General features: G+C 39.1%; 1 protein-coding gene across 4 annotated transcripts in view; it reads right to left on the bottom strand.

Annotated features, from left to right (window-relative positions):
- Positions 1 to 19852, bottom strand: part of PDS5B (PDS5 cohesin associated factor B) — a 110241-nt gene extending 90389 nt beyond the window's left edge. For 3 of the 4 annotated variants that reach the window (XM_065829896.2, XM_065829925.2, XM_065829917.2), the window contains exon 1: positions 19691 to 19852. The gene's annotated coding sequence lies outside the window, so the exon portion shown is untranslated. Of the gene's footprint in view, positions 1 to 19016; positions 19097 to 19690 lie in introns of those variants that run through there. The other variant, XM_065829906.2, reaches the window with a different exon arrangement.
- Positions 19853 to 20206: the final 354 nt, after the last annotated feature.

Genomic DNA, 20206 nt, shown 5'->3' with positions numbered 1-20206 from the left:
CAGGAACTGGAGCAGATTCCCCTGCAGCCCACAGAGAAGATGATGGTGACACAGGTTGTCCTCCCCTGAAGCCCGTGGAGGATCATGTTGGAGCAGATACCCACACTGCAGCCTGTGGAGAGGAGCCCACTCTGGAAAAGGCTCCCGGCAAGACCTTTGACCCTGTAGGTGACCGACACTAGATCAGTCCACTGCTGAAGGACCATACCTCATGAGAAGGGCCCATAGTGAAGCAGTTCTTGAAGAATCGCAGCCCATGGGAAGGACTTAGATTGTACAAGTTTGTGAAGGACTGCATCCCTTGGTTAGTAGCCACGTTGAAGCGGGAGAAAAAACGTGAGGAAGGAGTGGGAGAGATGGAAGTGTTACGAACTGCCCAGACTCCCTCTTTTCCTTATCTCCCCTATGCTGCTTGATGGGAAAGGCAAAGGTAAAGAATGAGAAATGAAGGAGTGAAGCTGAGCCTGGAAGGATGGGGGTGGGGAGAAGGTGACTTCAGTGTTGTCTTTGTTTCTCACCATCCTGCTCTACTTTTAACTGGCAACAAATTAATCTTCGCCAAGTCAAGTCTGCTTTGCCCATGATGGTTACTGATTACTGTATTTATCTGACCCATCATCTTCTTAATCTTATTTTTTCCCCTGTTCTGCTGGGGAGGGGGAGTGAGAGAGTGGCTGGGTGGGCAGCTAGCAGCCAGCCAAGGTTAGCACACCAAATAACCAACACCATTTAGAAAGCTATCATTGGAAAGATTTTTTCCTCCCTCATGAATAAGAGATTGCTGTTATAACTGGAAAGCATCAAAATAAACTGTTCTTTCTAGTCAGGAGGAGCAGTCAGCAGTTTTAAAATTAAAAATCACTTTGACTGATTTGCCTAGTCCATCAAATTGACCCTGAAATAACAAATCCAGGATGTAGACCACCACAGGGTAGTAATGGATTCTGAATTGCTGCAACCTTCATCAGTTCAAACCTGCATTTCTCCTGAAAGCTTGAGATTTGGAAAACCCATTATAGGTTAGATGAGTTGGACTGTTGGTAAGAGCATACTTACAGAGATGCTGGGTCAGACACTAAGTTTCATTTAAACTTCGATTTGCAACTATAGCAAAGATAGTGCTTGCCAAGTCTACAGTTGCATAAGGTATATAATAACCTATGCCTCCCAAAACCATAGAAAACATTTCATTCATTTTCTATAAAATTAATACATCTAATCTTATTGGACCAAAAATTAATTTTTAAAAGGTTCAATGAAATAGCCTATTACTTAGAGCATAAGAGACAAAGAATAAACAACCTTTAAAATTTCCTATGTAATAAAAATTTGCAGATCACTCCTGAATGTTCTTCAAAATTAATGATCAGCTTTACTGAAGAAAAAAATATGAAAAGAAATTGTAAAAAGTAAAACCTATCATTCAACAAGATAAAATGAAATGGCATTTGTACAACAGTTAGCACATCAAACATTACCTAAATAAAAATGAATAAGCTTATTACATAGCACTGATAGAAGTTTCTTCTCTTCTGGACTGCCAGTTTTAGCTGTGCACACCCATCTCTATCAAAAGAACGTGTTGAACACTTAGTAGGATAGTAGGATCTAGGACTGGGGGTGGGGGAGAAGGAGGGTGGGTTTTTAAGCTGATTCTTGGCAAATGGAAACCTTCATGATTTCACATAACAGTTACACCAGCTGTTTCAGTTCACTTCTGTCACGAAAAAGGAAGACAGTGATGGCTTAGAACAGCAGTATCAAGGCCAGCTGTATCTAGAACATGTCTGAGTATGAAAATCCGTAAGAGAGTGAGTGATGAGACATCCAAGGACTGAATTTCAAAAAGCTTGTTAAATTTGTTTTTAAAGATGTGCTGTCTTCTTCTGGAATATACTGGAAGACAACCAACATTTTAAAAAGCAGCAATTCTTTGAAAGTTTCTCTGAGATTCAACAAAAGACTCAACTGAAACATTTTTTTTTTTTAACTTTTAACAACCGAAACTTTAGAAGTTCTCCACAATGTTTTCAGAAATTCAACATTATTCCATATAAACAAAGGGCAGAGAAAAATGAAAATGTTCACTTTTGAGGCAAGAAAACACATGTAACACTGAGATGCTTTGCACCAGCCAGAATGTAAGCTTACTAACTAATCAGTAAGATGTGCACTGTTTCTGACGTTATACGAAAAGAAAAAAGGAGATAAATATAACACAAAACTTTAAACACATAACCAAAGCCTGACCAAATCATTTTTATTCCTGTGTATTAGGATTAACATTTGTTTATGTCAAAGCTAAGTCAAGTCTTTGAAAACTACAAGGAAAACAAACCTAAACTAATATAGGATTTAAAATATGAATCACACTCCTTGTCCAGAGGGAAATGATACACTAGGACTTCAGATGTCTAGGCATTGCTTCTTTCAGCACAAAAGCACATCAGAAGCACTGCTGCAGCTATAACTTGAAAGACCTGAAATCAGGAACTAAGAGCAAGTCTGTAGAAGTACATGGAAAAATGGCATGTATAAAAAGCTCGACAAATTAAAAACTAAATTATATGGGGGACATGACGAAACTACTACAAGAAAAGAAACAAAGAAAGAAAAAAGACAAAATACATAGTCTTTGTACAATGGTAATAGGAAAATTAAACTATGAAAACAACAACAAAAGTGGAAGTTGCATTTATTGTAATAGGATGGATTAAAGTCATCTACCTCCTATGACAAAAGTTAAATGAAAGACCATACACATGATGTAAAATTGTGATTAACAGCCAGACCATAGATGGGGAACAATTCATTACTCTAAACACAGTTAATTAGTAACAAGTACCATTGCCAAAATTTGTGCAAACTCAAACAAATAAAATACAAAGACTAGTTCTGTACATAATTAGCAGGACTCAATATCTACTCAGTTCCAGCTAAGTCTACTGTCCATGATATTAAATATTAAAACATTCAATATTCAGATGATTTCTATATAGCACGTAATTCTTTATGAATAATTTAACTGCACATACCCTACTTGCTCAATAGTATAAAATACAGATTACACACATGCAAATAAACATGGATCGACATCTTACATAGTAAGTACCTATGCAATATATTTAATAGGTCAATAAATATACTTACATATGTTACAGGATGTTAAGTCAATGATCTAAACTGGGGACTTAAACTATACTTCATTTAATTGCATTTTGTTTGGATGACAGTTCACATTGCCTATGGTGATTTAATTAACTGTGCTAATCATTAAATAAACTATGCTTTAACATACATGAAGTCACATGTCAATGGTACTTTTCAGAGATCCATATATGTGTTCAAATCTTGGTCTTTCATATATTTTTGTAAAAATCTTTTCCACGAGACAAAGCAAGCTTTAGCAAATCAATTCCTATATTCCTTGCAAGTTTGTCTCCTGCCTTACTATCGCCTCCTCTTTAAAAATCCAGAATTCAAACATGAGGACATAGTTCACCAGAAAAACTGATAAACTTTACAAACTTCATCAGTTTTATTTTTCAGAACTTTCACTGAAGTATATACAGCTACATCTTGAGATCAGCGTTTTTAAGTTATTTATACATAACTTTAAGAAAACTTACATAAATTTGACCTGTACAAATACTTGTACTTTTAAATCTACATTTGCAAGGCACTTTACAATGACCTGTTGGGAATAACACTTTCTTCACATTTTGAGAACAATTAGAAGCCTAAGTGAATATAATAAATTGCTGGCATGGAAGAAAGCTGCAACATGTAGAGATTTAAATATACGTGTGTTTACACAGTGAGCATCACTCCAACAACAAGAAAGTGTAGCCAAGAAAAAGGATTTGCCAATATTCATCAACCTGTTCTCCACAATCAAGCAGTATGAGCAGTGGTCTCTCATTGTCATTTCATCAGGAATACAAAGACAGTTTAGAAGACACAAGAACATTTTCCCTAAATCGTCTCAGGGAGTATTGTGAGGAAGTAAAATCTTTTTAATCTCGTAAATCACAATACAGAATTCATTTCAAAGCTCTGTTCCCCTGTCAACATGCGGCTTGCCTTTTTTTTTTAAATTATATCCAGATTTTTTATTTTTGTATCCTCAGTATGTAAAATTCTTGTATGATTAAATATAAACTATTACAAATACTTTGAGAGCACTAACACTGAGTCAACAATATAGCATGTATGAAGTAATTGATCAAGATGTAATTTCCACAGAAGATACAACTAAGTATTCTGAAGAGAACAATCAGCAACTTACAGAAGTTGAATAGGTGAGCATCTTTCTACTTCAGCAGGATTATCAATAAAACACAAATAATTTAATCATTTAAGGCACTTACAGAAAACTTTTACATCCTGGTAAATTCCTGCTGTGTATGGCTGATTGACAACAATTGATCAAGGTGAGAAGTGACTTAGTGACGTAGGTGCTACTAAATTACATCAATTTCCATAATACATGTACGGCTGAGGAGTTATAATTGGGCTATAAAAAGCCATTCCAAGCTGAAACTTGGCAGTTATATTTCTGCTGTTGAGTAAAATAGAAAACTTTATAGAGCTTTTGGACCAAATGTGCTCATCTCATACTGATTTCAGATATGAAGTCCGGAGGAATACTTTCCATTCTCATTGAGAAATGTTACGTTACACTGTTTACTTCATCATCATTAAACCGAGATACTAGTATTACTCATAGTATCAAGTTAGCTTCCTACTTCTGTAAGGCAGTACTATATTATAGTAAGGACTGATACAGAAAGCATTTACAGAAATCACTAATTCAAGGTCTTATGGAATTAAGAACCACATTGTAAGGCAAAAGTAACACACCATCTGGCAAACTAAAGTATTTGGTTTCACTACAGAATCCTCATTAATGGCAATCCTTTGATTCAATACATAAGTAATAACGCCTGTTTAAATTAGGAAACTATTTTTCAACCTTCCATTAGAAAATATGGCAAAGTGTATTAGGTTTCTTCATTAACATATGAAGTAAACACTTAGTGGAAAAATAGAAGATGTGCAGGTAATAACTGTGCAAGAGGAGATGTTTTCATAAGGTACAGAGGATTTGGAGGATTCAGGAAAAGAATTAACACATAAGAATAAATAACAAAACATTAAGACAAGCCATGATACCAAAGTCGGGTATGCACACTAAAACACCTGCAACCAACTTACGTGGAATATAGTACTGCCCCTTGCAAGTAGTTATTAAACGAACCCAGGCAAGTCCCTAATTCTGCTGATAAGATTCTTTTCACACTTCATTTGAGAAAGCCTTCCAAAGATTAAGCAAGTAGACAGTATTCAGTACTAAGTTCTCTCTGCACACAGCTCTCTCCACTGGTGTTGCAGACACTTGCGGCTTCCACAAGTGATAAGTGACCCAGCTTGTAAATATAAGCGTTTTTTCAGATGTGATTAAAAGCAAAAATGACAATAATAAAATTGCATGATTTTTGCCATTTATGAAACAGCATTTTCCTTGAAATAAAAACAGTTAAAAAAAAAAAACCTCAAGAGAATTCACCACTAAACCAATCAAGAACCTAAGGAAAAACAAAAGTGCCCTGTTGTTGTTGGATCTCAGCTTTCATACTCCTACCCAAGACTAAGTAAATCAACTGTAGACATTATGATTATATTTTCTTATTTCTGTGCATGGCTTCAGGAAAAGAAGTGACAAGGAGATAAAAACTGGAAGACTACAGCAAAAGATTCTGAAAGAGAAAGAAAAAGACAGTAACATAGCTGACCAAAGAAATACTGGTCAAGATTTAAAAAGTGTAATTATTTGTTTCATAAAGACGAAAAGAGTATAGGTGGACAAAATACAATGTTGGTAAAATAGGCATCTGCAATATATTTGTCAGCTAGCCAAATATTAGGGAAACATTCCACCTCATTGCTTGTTAGGTGGTCATATTGCAAAGCACACTATATAAAATCTTAAAAAAGGCAAGTGCATAACAAGCACACTATGACCAGTCCCCAGAGTGTTTAACATTGAATGCAAAGTATGTGAAATAACAAAAATGGTAATATTGAAAAAAAAGTACAATAAGTCATTCAAATTGGCTTGAACTTAAATTTGGTTGGACAGGAGCATGACAGTTTTCATCTAATACACTTACTAAACATTTCCAGCCCCGTAGCAGGAAATTTATTTTGCTCTACAAAAATACAATTCCTTAAACAGATGGAAAAATAATGCATATAAGGAGTTGCAAATAGGCAGGATGTCATTATACTCATAAAATCAGAAATGCAGTTTTGGATGTACAGCTTGGATGTAGAGGATATTGTGAAAAGATAACATTTTTCCAATTGGAAGGAGAAGCGGGGAGAACAGAGATAAGTTTCATTAAGTCTGAGAAAAAGCTATTAAGTTTTTCACAATGACCTTTTCACCTTAACCTTCAAAGGATGAAACCTTCTCACATATTAAAGGTCACTATCAAACACTATGAACTTTAGCTACATCAGAAAGGCTGCTAACACTTCTTAAGTTTTCTTTATAGTCTCCATTACAAAAAAATGCAGTCACTTCAGCTTTGAAAAACGTCAAATACTTACACAATATATGCTGTGTAAAGAATCTCCAGTTCAGTGTGAATGGCTAAATCATATCCAAGAATAAATTCAATATGAAGTAAACTAAACTCGAGGTATCACAAATCTGACAGAGCTGTCTAAAAAGATGCTACTTTCCCTGTCCTCTAGAATAGAAATACCAATTTAGGAAAAGAGCATTCTTTAGCATAAGAGTATTATAGCATATCCTTTGCCCCCAAGAGAACTTGCCCAAAGTTTCTGAAAAACTACATGATATACACATTCTCTACAGACTGTCAATTTTAATAATAAAGCCTACAAAAATAGTCTTTATTGATTATGTCCCTATCTATACTTCAGGATGATTTGAATAGAGTTTAGGAAATAATCCATGTCAAAAAAATACCCGGAGGCTACAATAAGGGCATGGTCTAAGCAAGACTACAATGAAGGTGCATATATTGACCTAACTCAAGAAATCAGACTTCTCCCATTTTTCTTGCTGATGTGATGACAACAATAAAACAAAAAAATGTGAACTCGGTTGCTCATACAGAAGACTCCAGCTAATCAGTACTGAACAGAAATATATTTTGCGTAAAGGCACACTTCTTTGAAATAATACTGCTGAGATTTCAGAATAAAGCATGCTAATTTAATTATTACAAATGACACTCAGGGAGAATAATGCAAGACTGCAAAGCTCACAAAAGCCCTTGAAGTCCACCTTTGGTGAACGAAGACTCATTTCAAACATGACCTCATTTTGACATATTCACCTGGCTTCCCTAGTGGATACCTTAGCTGGTGACAAATCTGACCTACTGGTGCTCAAAATACATTTGCAAGGGACACACTTGCAATTCTGTTCATACCGCCAGAAAAGCAGAAGGTATAACCCCGTGAACTATCAGTATCAGTAGAGACCATAAGCATAAATATTCTGCACACCTTTCAGCATTTTACAGACAGTGAACCAACAGCACATGGATCAGCTGCAGGATAATTCTGCTTCCATTCCATCACATGAAACTATCATGCACACCAGCATCACCCTTGCAGGTTGTTTTTAGAAAGGTAAGAAATGTTTAAAACATGCTCTCTGTATGTTCGAGCTATACAATACTGAGGAGAAGCAGTGAAATGTGTCAATATGAGCCTCCTCATTACCTCTTACTGCAGTTGTGAATACTGCCCTCAGTGGGAAACATGGAGTAAAAAAACTTCTGTCAAGAAAGCCACATGCACGTACTTAGATGATCCAAAGTACCCTCTCTGTCACACTTAGCCAAGATATAGGTTATTCCCCAGGTTATACACACATAACAAAACTTACCACATAAGTATGTGATTCCACAGGATATGATTTTTGCCAACATTCAGAGAAAATGAATGTTTATATTAAACTGACACAAGCAGCACACAAATAAAGTCTCTGTTTTGAAAGGAACAAATTGAAAGCAGAAGTGATTTGGAGATGTATACAATTCCAACGCAATGGTCACAGGCAATGTCCATGTCAAAGGAGTAAAACTGAGTTTTAAGCTGTTTGTTCCCTTACTTGGGAATGCATGGCCACTCAGTAAAAGTTGTAAGTAGTAATCAGAGCCCTCACGACAGGAGAGTTGCACCACAAAGACTGGGAAATACAGAAATAAAGACAGAACTGGAGCCAAATTGAGATGGCCATTGTAAACAAACTGGAAAAAAATCCACTTCAGTAGCTAAACTAAGGGGGGGGGGGGGGGAGGAGAGTGGGGGAGTACTACTGCATAGTAACAGCAATCAAGAAGATATTGAAATACCCTAAAAAGTCAGCTGAATACCCATTTTCAAAGAAACAGGTAAAACTTCATTCCTCTGGCAATTGGTAGCAGGTATATTCAGTCAGAAGTTACTATGTCTACACTTCAGAACTTCACATTTTTAAATCAAAGCAACTGCAGACACCACCTGAGAATTCATGAACCAGTGAGGTGTGCAAAGCTTTTTAAAGGTATTTAAAAATTCAGGTGTAGTACTCTTCAGTTTTAAAAAATTAAGTTAACTTTTAAAATTAAGTACAAGAAAATAAAAGCAGCACTGTCACTAACAATGCAGAGCAGAAAAGTAATACTACCACTACAGCTGCATTTAGTTCAGTATCAATAACATTAAGAGTTTAGAAAGAAATCTGCATGCTAGAGTAATAGTTTTAAATACAGATATAACTTCTAAGGTTATCATATTACCCTGGGACAGTTTATGTTTGATCAGTCTGTAATAAAACAATTTGCACTCTCCTTGGATCGAAAATCATTTATTATGGATTATCAAGATAAGTTAAATTGGAAAAAAGTGCCCATAAATTCTACTACATCACAAGGGCATATTTACAGAGGAGACAAGAAGAGAGAGAACGATGAAGTAGAAGAGAGGTAGAAATCACTAAAAATACCAGAAATATTGGGAGATCCTACCCAAAGAAAACAAACCACCATAAGACAGAAGCTCAATGATCAATAGCTCAGACAATGAAGAAAAATGGATAATTACAGGAAGACTTCTAGCTTTTAATTTAAAGTTTTGGAACAACTTTCTGATTGATAACTGAAGCAAAATATCCAAACAGAACACAGCAGACCTCAATCAGTTTACAAAGGAGTTTAGTATATTGCTGTTGTAGGCTACATGAACAGTTATTTGAAAAAGCAGGCCTTTCACCCTGCAAAATATTTATTTTACTACCATCACCAGAAACACTGACAGAAAGTTCTTAGACCGATACTCTAAAATAAGAGAAGAACTGACAACCAGCCTAAGTATCAAAATTTCACAGTCTCACTAGTCTACAGTCAATTTTTACACAGCCCTCTTTTGGCAGGGAAGTTACTTTAAGACTTAGTATGGCAAGAATTATCTGTTTTCTCCTCCAATAGTTGGAAAGGAATGGGGGGAAGGAGGCAGGAATTATTTTCCCTTACATTAATTCTATTTTCAAAATAGCATAACAAATAAAAAAACTCATAAAAACCTCAGATATCTTGCATTAAAATTTAAGAAGGCGAACATCTTTAGTATTTATACACAAGGGAAAATGAAAACATGCATGAGTGACATGGAAGCCATGAGGAAAATACGGGAAACGTGAGAGAAAGCAGGAGACAACTACAACAGACAGACATTAGTTCGGAATCAAGTTTAATCACTGTATTGTCCCTTGGGAGGAAACAACACTTAGTGTTATTTTCATGAACCATCTATTTGGCAAAAAAAAAAAAGCCTTATTGAGCCCCACCATGAAAGCTGGGTGTTTAGTTTGGAGTTTTTTGTAAGGATTAAAACCAAACAAAAAACTCCAAACATTAAGAATACTAGCATGCTATCACAGAAGCAAAACATTTTGTAAAATTTCTTAGTTGGATAACAACTATATATTTACTTTACTAACAAGTCAGAATACGTATACATAAATGGGACTCCCATTCCTAACTTTGCATAAAATGTTAAAAAAATTACAATACTAAATACCTCATACCCTATTGTAAACGGTTCAGTACAGAATTACTAAAGAATATTGGTTGGATAGACTGAATTGCAGGACCTAAAAGAAAGGATGGCTATTGCACTGCAAAGTCAGATGTTGTGCTAAATAACAGTGCATACACTCCTCATCAACATGAATTATATACAAATATTTATATTAGGGCTGCATACAGAAATCTTAGTATTAAAATCATATTCAGGTGGGTGTTTACAAACAGAAGTTGTCTACTCAGATGGCTTGTATCAGTTTAGGTTTTTTCCAGCTAAGTAGAACATTTTTATGTGCTTTTTGCAAAACTCAAAGTGACAGAAAACCAGAGACTGAAAAAATAATTGTGTCCCTGAAGACAGCAGAAGAACCCAGAATTGTGATTACAAAGCACAAATTTTATGATTTACTGCAACCAGGTAAACCAAGTGCATTAGCAGTAGGTTTTTAAGATCATAGGACTAGAAGAAACTTCAAGTGACAAGAGTCTAGTCATCTGCTATTATACATGAATGTATCAGTAACATCACTTAAATTAAAAAAAAAGAAGTTGAAGCTGAAGATTCTCATGATGCTTTAATCTGCAAAATCTAACTTACCTTTGACATTTCTACGTTCGACCAACAGGCAAGCTTTCTTTGCTGATAATCTATTTGGTCCTGTAACTTCTTTTAGTATTCATCCCTCATTTTTAGCCCTCTGAGGCTGTGTTTTCGCCGAATGGCTGAGGTTGGAAGGGACCTCTGGAGGTCATCTGGTTTAACTCCCTGCTCAAGAAGTGTTTCCTAAAGCCAGCTGCCAAGGACTGCATCCAGATGTCTTTTGAGCATCTCCAACGATGGAGACTACAACCTCCCAGGACAACCTGTGCCAGTGCTTGGTCACCCTCACAGTGAAAAGGTGTTTCCTGATGTTCAGAGGGAACCTCCTGTGTTTCAAGTTGTGCCCATTACACTGGGCACTACTGAAGAGAGCCTGACTCTCTCTTTTCATCCTCCTTTTGGACATTGACATACATTGATACATTTTAATCCTGGCTTAGGTACAAACAGGACTGTATGTACTACTACACCTCTGCCAGCCTTCTTGATCATATATTTTTGAACTCCATGTTTTGTTTTCCCTTTTGAAATTAAGGCTTAATATTTAGTTATCCTTCAGTTGCAGCTCATCACTCACATTAAGACAAAAGGAGATGGAATGAAGCTACATCAGGAAAAGTTCAGACTGGGCATCAGGAAAAGGTTCTTCACTGAGAGGGGTGGTCGGTCACGGGAACAGGCTCCCCAGGGAAGTGGTCAGAGCCCAAACCTGTCAGAGTTCAAGGACCGCCCAGACAATGCTCTTAGTTACATGGTTTGGTTTTAGGTCCTCCTGTGAGGAACAGGGAGTTGGACTCAACTATCTATACCAGTCACTTCCAACTTGAGAGATTCTATGATATACGTGCTGCACAGCAATAGCAAAATTCTTCATTACTATAACTTTGTTCAGGCTCAGATCTGTGCTGATACGTAGTTAAGACCACGCACCTTATTTTACTAGACTAGATCACTTCCTTACAACACTCCAATATTACCCCACCCCACCCCCAAGATGGACAAAATTCTACCCAGGAAAGAAACCTGAAGCACATCAGCATTTAAAAAATAAATAAATAAAATTAAAACAGCAACAAAAAACCCTACACACCCCCCACTACTGGTCTATGTTCCACACATAGAAACAGTTAGGAACACAAGCAACATCTATAGATGACAATAGTAAAAAACTCAATAGAAACTCATCTTTACTCTTTGTTAAAAGGATGGGGTTTGCAACTGAAAGAAACAAGCTTCAAAGTATATAGCTGCTTGCACTATGACTGCATGCAATCAAGATACAATCGTTCAGAGTTTCCACGTATTACTTCAGGTACAAGAACTGTTTGCGTGCACATTATAGATTGCTCTGTCCCGATTCCCCTTAAGTTAGAAGGTTAACATAACCAAACCTTGAGATTAACAAACATTTCTGGTAAATTCTGTTGACAGAAAAATCAATAATCCACCTGTCTGCTTACAGACAGATGTTACAGCAGAAAAAACTGCTGCTGTCCACACCTCAAGATACATTCTCAGCTCCAGAGCAGTCTGTCTTAATTAAGTCTTTAAGGCAAAAAGCTCAGCTTAGCATGGAAACATGCTAATGCACACATTTACTTCTACCAACTCCACTGCAGGGGCCAACAATCTGTATCAGACAAAGAGAGTAGAAAGTTTAGGGGCTATGGGAAAGGCATGCAACCAAGAACCAAAGTTAATGAAAGGAGGACAACACCCCACCCCCCAAGAAAACAACACAAAACAAAATGTAACACCACAACACACAAACTCCATATATCACAGCTTAGGAACCTCAAGGCTGGAAGTCTAAGAAGTATCAAAGAAGGTGAGAAAGGAAATAGGGTTTACTTGTACAATAAAGAATTTGAATCAGATGCTTGAAGAGGTACAAACTAGACCGCGGAGTCACTGGAGAGCAGGACCAGAGCAGAAAGATCAGCTGCGGGGGGTGAAGGGCAATACACATCCAGCAGAACAACATGCAAACATCATTTGCGACTCTGCTCTACTACCGATTTGTAAGAATCCACTGAAAAGCTCTTGTGTCTCATCCCACTCAACGCTAGTTCAAAGAAAAAAAACTTATTGCTACTACTAATGTTCCATTACTTTCATTAGTAGTAGCTACATATAGCTAAAAGTAATAACCTAATAACTTGACAAAACACATCCACATGGTGAATTTGTCTACTAAGTTCGTTTAAAAAGAAACAGCAGAAGAAAATATTTGCAAAATCAGTTATTAAGAGTTAAGAAACATCAGAATTAAGATTTCTTGTACAATATCAAAAAGAATACACATATAGGAGCCAATTTACCTGATCCCTCATTACCTTTTCCCACCACTGGACTTCTTTCTCATTCAAAGCAAAGAAGCTACCCGACTCTTCTCCTTGTAATTTAATGTGTGTCCCATTATTACATCCATGCTCTGAGGAGACTTAATTTCCTACTAGACTTCAGTACAGGACTGTCATATATTGGCATGCCATAAAAGTTCACTTGCTTTCACAACACTTCTACAAAATTATTCATTAAAAGGGTATTATTCCTATTTTATATATGATTAATCTGAGTTGCAGGCTGAAATTTAAGAACTGCCCACCAATTTTGTCTGCACAGTTAGAGAAATTTACGGCACAACTTCTGAAGTACGCCCTGGTATCCTGCTCTGTGTATGAAACTAAAGCTTCTGTTAAGCCATGCAGAAGCGGGTAGGATCTAGAGTCTGTCTCCCAGGAAATCAACACTAGACTAACAAGCACTTGTGGGAAGTTAGGTTTAAAGAGACTTATCTGAGATCACAAGAAACTGACAGAAAGAAAGAATTCCAGTATTCCAAAGCGACATTCTGTCACCCAAATCAGTAGATATGCTTTGCCTTCCCACTATCCCCTGTCAATTAATTTCACATTTTCCAGCTTTTGGAAAACATGTCAGCCAACTTTGATACACAGCTTTAACTCCTAAATACAGCACATTCAAAAAAATCCAATGTAAATCATAACTGAAGACTACCATAACAGGTACATACAAGGACAGAAATGAATTAAAATGGTTTACTATTTTTAAAAAGTAATTGTAATTTGAATATTGGTTTAAGGCATTTTTGTATGTAACATAGAAGATTTAGGGGACAATGATCCATTTCAAGTAAGATTTTATTTCTTAATGTGCTCATATATAACACCGCACAAACACCCTGATGGAGAGTTTACTACAGGTAACATTTCTAACTTACGGAAGACTTCCAGAATGTTTCGAGTTCTCAAAGTACAGATATACAAGCCATTAAAAATGAGCACAGAATATTTCTTTCTGAAAACTGTGCATGTATGAAAATCTCTGTTCTTAGTTCCCTCAATTAAAGAAATGCTTCCAAGAACTACAGACTGCATAATGTAAGCTGGGCAAATCGAAGGGAAATGCATCTCCTACTTGCTATCTGAAAAGCTCCCTCACAAATCTTCTGAAGAGTTTATCATCGAGCTTATTCATTCTTTCTTTCATTTCCAAAAACCAGGAAAGCAAAATATTATAGCCTTATTTTGACTAGTTCATACTCTCAGAGGAAGAAAACCCAATGTAAACTTCATCACATACCATGAATTTGGTGCCATGATTTGTCTCTCTGAGTGCTTTTACAAGCTCTGAGTGGCACACAGAGTGTCCATAGAATCATTTCAGTTGGAAAAGATCCTCAGGATCATCGAGTCCAACCATAACCTAACTCTAGCACCAAACCATGTCCCTAAGAACCTCATCTAAATCCCTTTCAAACACTTCCAGGTATGGTGACTCCACCACTTCCCTGGGCAGCCTGTTCCAATGCCTGACAACCCTCTCCGGGAAGAAATTTTTTTCTAATATCCAATCTAAACCTCCCCTGGTGCAACTTGAGACCATTTCCTCTTGTCCTATCACTTGTTGCTTGGGAGTAGAGACCAACACCCTCCATACTACATCCCCCTTTAAGGCAGCTGCAGATAGTGATTAGGTCTCCCCTCAGCCTCCTTTTCCCCAGGCTAAACAGCCCTATTCCCTTGGCTGTTCCTCATCAAACTTCTGCTCCAGACCCCTCACCAGCGTCGTGAGCTGCACTCTCTCTAGTATTTCAATATCCTCCTTCTGACGAGGGGCCCAAAATTGAACACAGGATTCAAGGTGCAGCCTCACCAGTGCCGCGTACAGTGGCACAATCACTTCTTTAGTCCTGCTGGCCACACTATTGCTGACACAAGCCAGGATGCTGTTGGCCTTTTTGGCCACCTGGGCACACTGCTGGCTCATGTTCAGCCTGTACAAAAGCTTTCACAACTCACGGCACCAAAAGCTACAACCTTTTCCATACACTTGTTATATTTGTACAGGAATGAACTACACACAGTGCTTCATACTAACCTGTCGAACAACAAAGTATTTACCAGAAACAATACCACACTTAACCATAAACCACCTCTATATATTTTCCCCAAGAAAACTCTTTCAACTTTTAAGTAGGTAGATGCAGGGAAAAAAAAAAATCCCTAAAGGTAATAAAAAGTTTCCATAAAGTATCTTCTGCTCACTTTTCGTAACTGACAACTCATCTCAATTCTTTTTTCTTTGTAAGAACAGAAACCTAGCAAGTGTAGTACCAAAGATTTCCCAGTAATCTGATTGTCTTCATTGAAGCTCTACATCCAAGTATCAAAGCAGTACCAACAGAAGTTGAACAGTCAGACTTGAGGGGGCTCAAAGATTACATACGGAAAGCTTTGACGTAGATTTTTTTGAGATTTCCTCATGACTGTATGTTTGTACTCCGCATGGGAAACTTAATTTTCCTTTTTTGTTTGTTTTTTAATAAAGTCTTTTCTTTCCTCCCCTCCTAATAATTTCAGAATTCTGATTCTTGATGTTGAATTGAGTTACAATGTGGATACATGATGGATGTCTCAGAGAATCAGAGGCTGTTTTGACAGAAGTTGTGGACAACTAATAGGTATATTTGCACAAAAAGTGGAAAGCCTCACTCAGTAGTTACTTTCTAAGTGATTAACAATTATGTTTCAGCTGAATCTAGGCATCTTTAAAAGAGCTACAAAATGTAGTTTATGTGACTATATAATGGAAGCAATTAAGACAACAAGATTTTTGACTGCTAACTTCATGTCTTTTTTGTCCATTAAAAAGTGTGCAAGTGAAGCATCTCATTTCAGTAGCAGAAGCATCCACCAGGATTTCTAATTAAGTCAGAGAAAAAGTACACACAGTTAGTATTGTGTGGAATAAATCTTTAAAGAACCAGGTCTAAATTAGAAAAGCCCAGATGGGGTCCTGATCCCTGGTTACGGTACTACCATATAAATGGTGACAGACACAAGATGATTAGTACAAACATGCCCATCTGTTCCAAATGAGGTATGGCATGCTTTTTTCTTATTATTTCTTGAAGCATATTAATACCTAAGTTGTCATGAGCTGAAATAACAGATCTGAAGAAACAAGCATAATGATGTAGAAAGTTTTTCCAGGGCTTTGGATGGGATGCAAAAGAGTAAATTCCACAGATAGGGACAAAATAATGGAGGTCTTAATCCTCAGAACCTATTTCAAGGACTTCCTCACACTTTAGAAGAGACTGAAAAGCAGTCTACACAGAGATTTCACAGAGTGGAGGCATTAACATTTCAAGTCTTAAAAACTAAGTTACAATATTAGTTGTACTTCATGGAATTATTTCAAGTCAGATGTGTTACAGTAATTATTCACATTAATAGCATTTTATAATGGAATCCAAAATGTTAAAAGCAGTTTTTGAAGTAAACCACTAACATGCTACAACAACAAAGTATATTTTCATTCATACACTGCACTTCTGGTGTATTTTACTTAAGCATCAGAACTAAGCAGGAAAAAAAGAAAAAAGATACAAGCTTTCTATAAGACTACATTCAACTGAAGATGTCACCAATGGAAAAGTAATAGATATGTCATTTACATATATGCATAGTCTTAACTTTTAGATGTCCAACCCTAGAGAATAAGGAAAGATTGTTTTCTTTTTAAAGCATATGTTTTACAATTCTTAAAAAGCCTGCACATGATTCCTTCCAGGCTCTATCAATGCCATTCAAATAGCCCAGAAGATCTATAAATCTGATAAATCAACACTTCACCAACAGGAATCACTTCTATACCACATCCCTTTAAAAAAAGTTTCCTCAATTTTCCCTTACCAGTTAGTTTCAAAGCTGACTGAGAGCTGCCAATATTCTCTCAGTCTTTCCAAAGATGATTTCAGGTTGCAACATTGACATTTTGTGCTAAGAGTAAAAACACCTTTACTTTAAAAACTTGTTAAAAGGAATATGATATATTATCTTACCACTTGTCAGTGCCACACACCAGAACTACTTTTTTCTTTGTTTAAATAGAGGGACTTGTCTGAAGGCAGGGAGGAAGCCTATGTCAAGAAAGAGAAAGATGTGTATTTGGGCTAAATAATATTTACAGAAAGGGATATTAGAATGAAACTAACAGGGGAAAATAGTGAATTGTAGTATCACATTTTCCTCCATTTCCTACTTTGCATGCTTTTACTGTTCAGCTTCATGTTTTCTTACTCATTGCTCCCATGAAAATTCTCCTTGTGCAACAAGTAGCCACTATCACCTCTTCCAAACTCAGGTTTAAAGAAAAAAAATCTACTCCAGAAAACTTTAAATGAAAATCCCTTACTAAAAAGACTCCTACACGTACCAATACAACCTCTTACTCTTCCCTATGAAGAGAGTGTGACTGAAGTAAGAAAGAGACAGAGAAGAAAAAAGCATAACCTGAGAGCCTGGTAGAGAGCAATGTATCCCAAATGAAAACGCATCTCTCTTGAGGAGGTAATAGAGCTTCTTGTTCTAGAGCCAAAACTGGATAATGCCTGAGGTCACGCCCATGTTTCATTACTATGCTTTTCCAAATGTTAGCAATGACTGTTAGTTTTTATATTTTTAATTACAACTGAATAATAACTTAGCTGACTTGCTCAATTTAAGTCAATAAGTAAGCTTGTCAGACACAGTCTAAACCAAATATTTGTATGGCACACAAGAAAAAAAAAACACAGCATAAGTGTTATACACATATGATTTTCCATTCTAGTTTATTTAGCAGTTTCACCAAAAACCGAACTACAGTTTATCCAGCCTGCATAGTAACTAGTAAACAGAATGCAAAAGACTCACAGGCAAATGTTATGTATAAGAACTATTGAAAAAAAAAAACCAACAACCAACCACCACCACCACACTCCCCACTCCACAACCATAAAGTACAACCTTGCTTCAAACACAGACACAAGATGTCATGCAAGTACTAAAGTACTAAACTACTTTCTCTGATAGTGCACGCTTTCAGATGTCGGTGATGAACAGCGTTCGTTCATACACCTCTGTTACACTATCGGTACCTGATCGTCTGACACTCACTGCTTTCTTTTAAGGTAGTCTTAGCAGAGCACACATTCACCTGTTTCACATTTTTTGTTATTACTTGACACAAGTACATAGAATATTTAGAGCATGCCTATATTACATACAAGACACACCAAGCAAAATTTCCATCTTTTGAAAACTGAACAATTCCACTAGTTGGGAAGGGGAAAACCTGAAGGAACGCACATCATCTTATCTCCTTCCCAAAACGTGATTTGACACTCGCTTTCAACCATAAAGCCACTCAAATTTTCAACACTCCTTCTATTCCATCCCCAGCAAAGAGAAGTCAATTACAGCCAAAGCACCTACCCAGAGAGCACAAAACAAAGACCAACACGAGAATACTTCAGCAGTTCTGTTAAATGGGAAAAAGAACGCCTAACAAAATAATCACAGCTCTCAGTAAGCAATCATGCAGGAAGCAAACATAAAAGTCAGAATAAGGCTTGCAAGACAAAATCCAGCTCTGTAGGAGCTGGTCTGCTGCAGTTTTATTCTCCGGGATTGTTCACCGTCATTAATTGTTGATTTGTTTTGAAGAACATAGTGATTTATTTGAAGCGAAATGAAGTTACAGAACCTAGATTCCTGACCAGAAGCTCTCAACGTAAACAATACATAACCTATAAATTAACCATTCTCCATCTGGCAATTCAGATGTAAAATTCATAGTTTTTCATCCACCAGGCAGCGGCAGCCCACCCCCCCCCCCCCCTTTCCTTCCCGAGCGCTTTCTAAGAGCCTGATGCAAAGGGGGAGGGAAAAAAAGAAAGAAGAAAAAAAAAAAGCCAGCATGAAAGAAACGGGCTCGCACAAGTAGGGACCCACCAAACCGAGGTCCTGGGCGGCCGGAGCTCCCTCGGCCGAAGACCTCTGCTGAGCGCGGAGCGGAGAGACCGAGGCGGGCGGGGGTGGGGGCTGGGGGTGTCCCCTGGCCGAGCCCGGGCAACCGCGCGGGGTGGTGGGAGCCCCGGTGCAGCACGAGCGGGGAGTAGGCCGGCGGCAAGGGGCAGGGAGGGGACAGGGAGGGGACACCACAGCGCGCGAGCAGCCTCCCCCCGCCCTCCCCCCGCCGCGAGGAGCCACCGGCGCTGAGCGCGCGACACCACCCGCCGGGCCACCTGGAGGGGGGGGGGGGAAGAGGGAGTGACCCCCAGGCCCCCGCGAGGGGCAGCCCGCACCCCAGCCAAGGTCAACCCTCGCAGGGCCCCGCGGAGTGGGGGGGGGGGGGGCGGCAAATTTAATTTGTGACGCCGGCCAGAGGAAAGGGGGAGGGGAGCTGCCCCGACAAGGGGCGAGGGGGATGGGAAGGGGGGGCTTAGCCAAGCGGGGGGGCTCCGCCAAGGGGAGGTCTCCCTCCCTGCTCCCCTCCGTCCCCCTGCTCGAGCGCTGGCCGCGGGGCTCAGTCCGGGCGGGCGCCCCCCCGCCACCGCCACAGCGGAGGGAAAATGGAGCGGGGACGGGGTGGGGGGTAACCGCGGCCGAGGTGCCGGGCTCCTTACCCCGCCGCAGCCGCCTCTCCTCGCTGGTCCCAGGCGGGTCCGCTCCGCGCTGCCGCTGCTCCGGGCTCGGAGAGGAGCTACCGCCGTAGCCGCAGCCAATCGCCTCTAACCCCCTCCCCTTCCGCAGCTCGCCTCGGTCCCCCTGTCGGCTTCAAAATGGCGCCAACTTGTCTCCGGCTGCTCCAATGGAACCGCCGAGGGAAGCGAGTGGGGCCAGAGCGGGGCAGCAGCGCCCCCTGCCGGCCTGCGCGCCCGCCACGGCGCGGCCACCGGCCGGAGCCGCCGGTCACAGCGCCCGCGGGCAGCTCTTCCCGCAACGGCGACTCCGCCAGCCCCGGCCCCCTGCGCCGCCCAGCGAGCCCTGCCTTCCGTCCCGCCGTGGGCGGGAGCCGCGGAGGGCCGCTGCCGGGCGGTGACGGGCGGCGGGGTGTTAAAAAAGTCACGACCCCTCCCTATGCTGCCGCCCCGGGCCCGGTCTAGTCCCTGCTTTCCAGCCGCGACTAAGCCTGGCTCCGC

Source organism: Patagioenas fasciata, chromosome 1 (genome assembly GCF_037038585.1).
Source record: "Patagioenas fasciata isolate bPatFas1 chromosome 1, bPatFas1.hap1, whole genome shotgun sequence".
Taxonomy (NCBI): domain Eukaryota; kingdom Metazoa; phylum Chordata; class Aves; order Columbiformes; family Columbidae; genus Patagioenas; species Patagioenas fasciata.
Note: the sequence above shows the minus strand (reverse complement) of the source record. Positions and strands in the feature narration are given on the sequence as shown.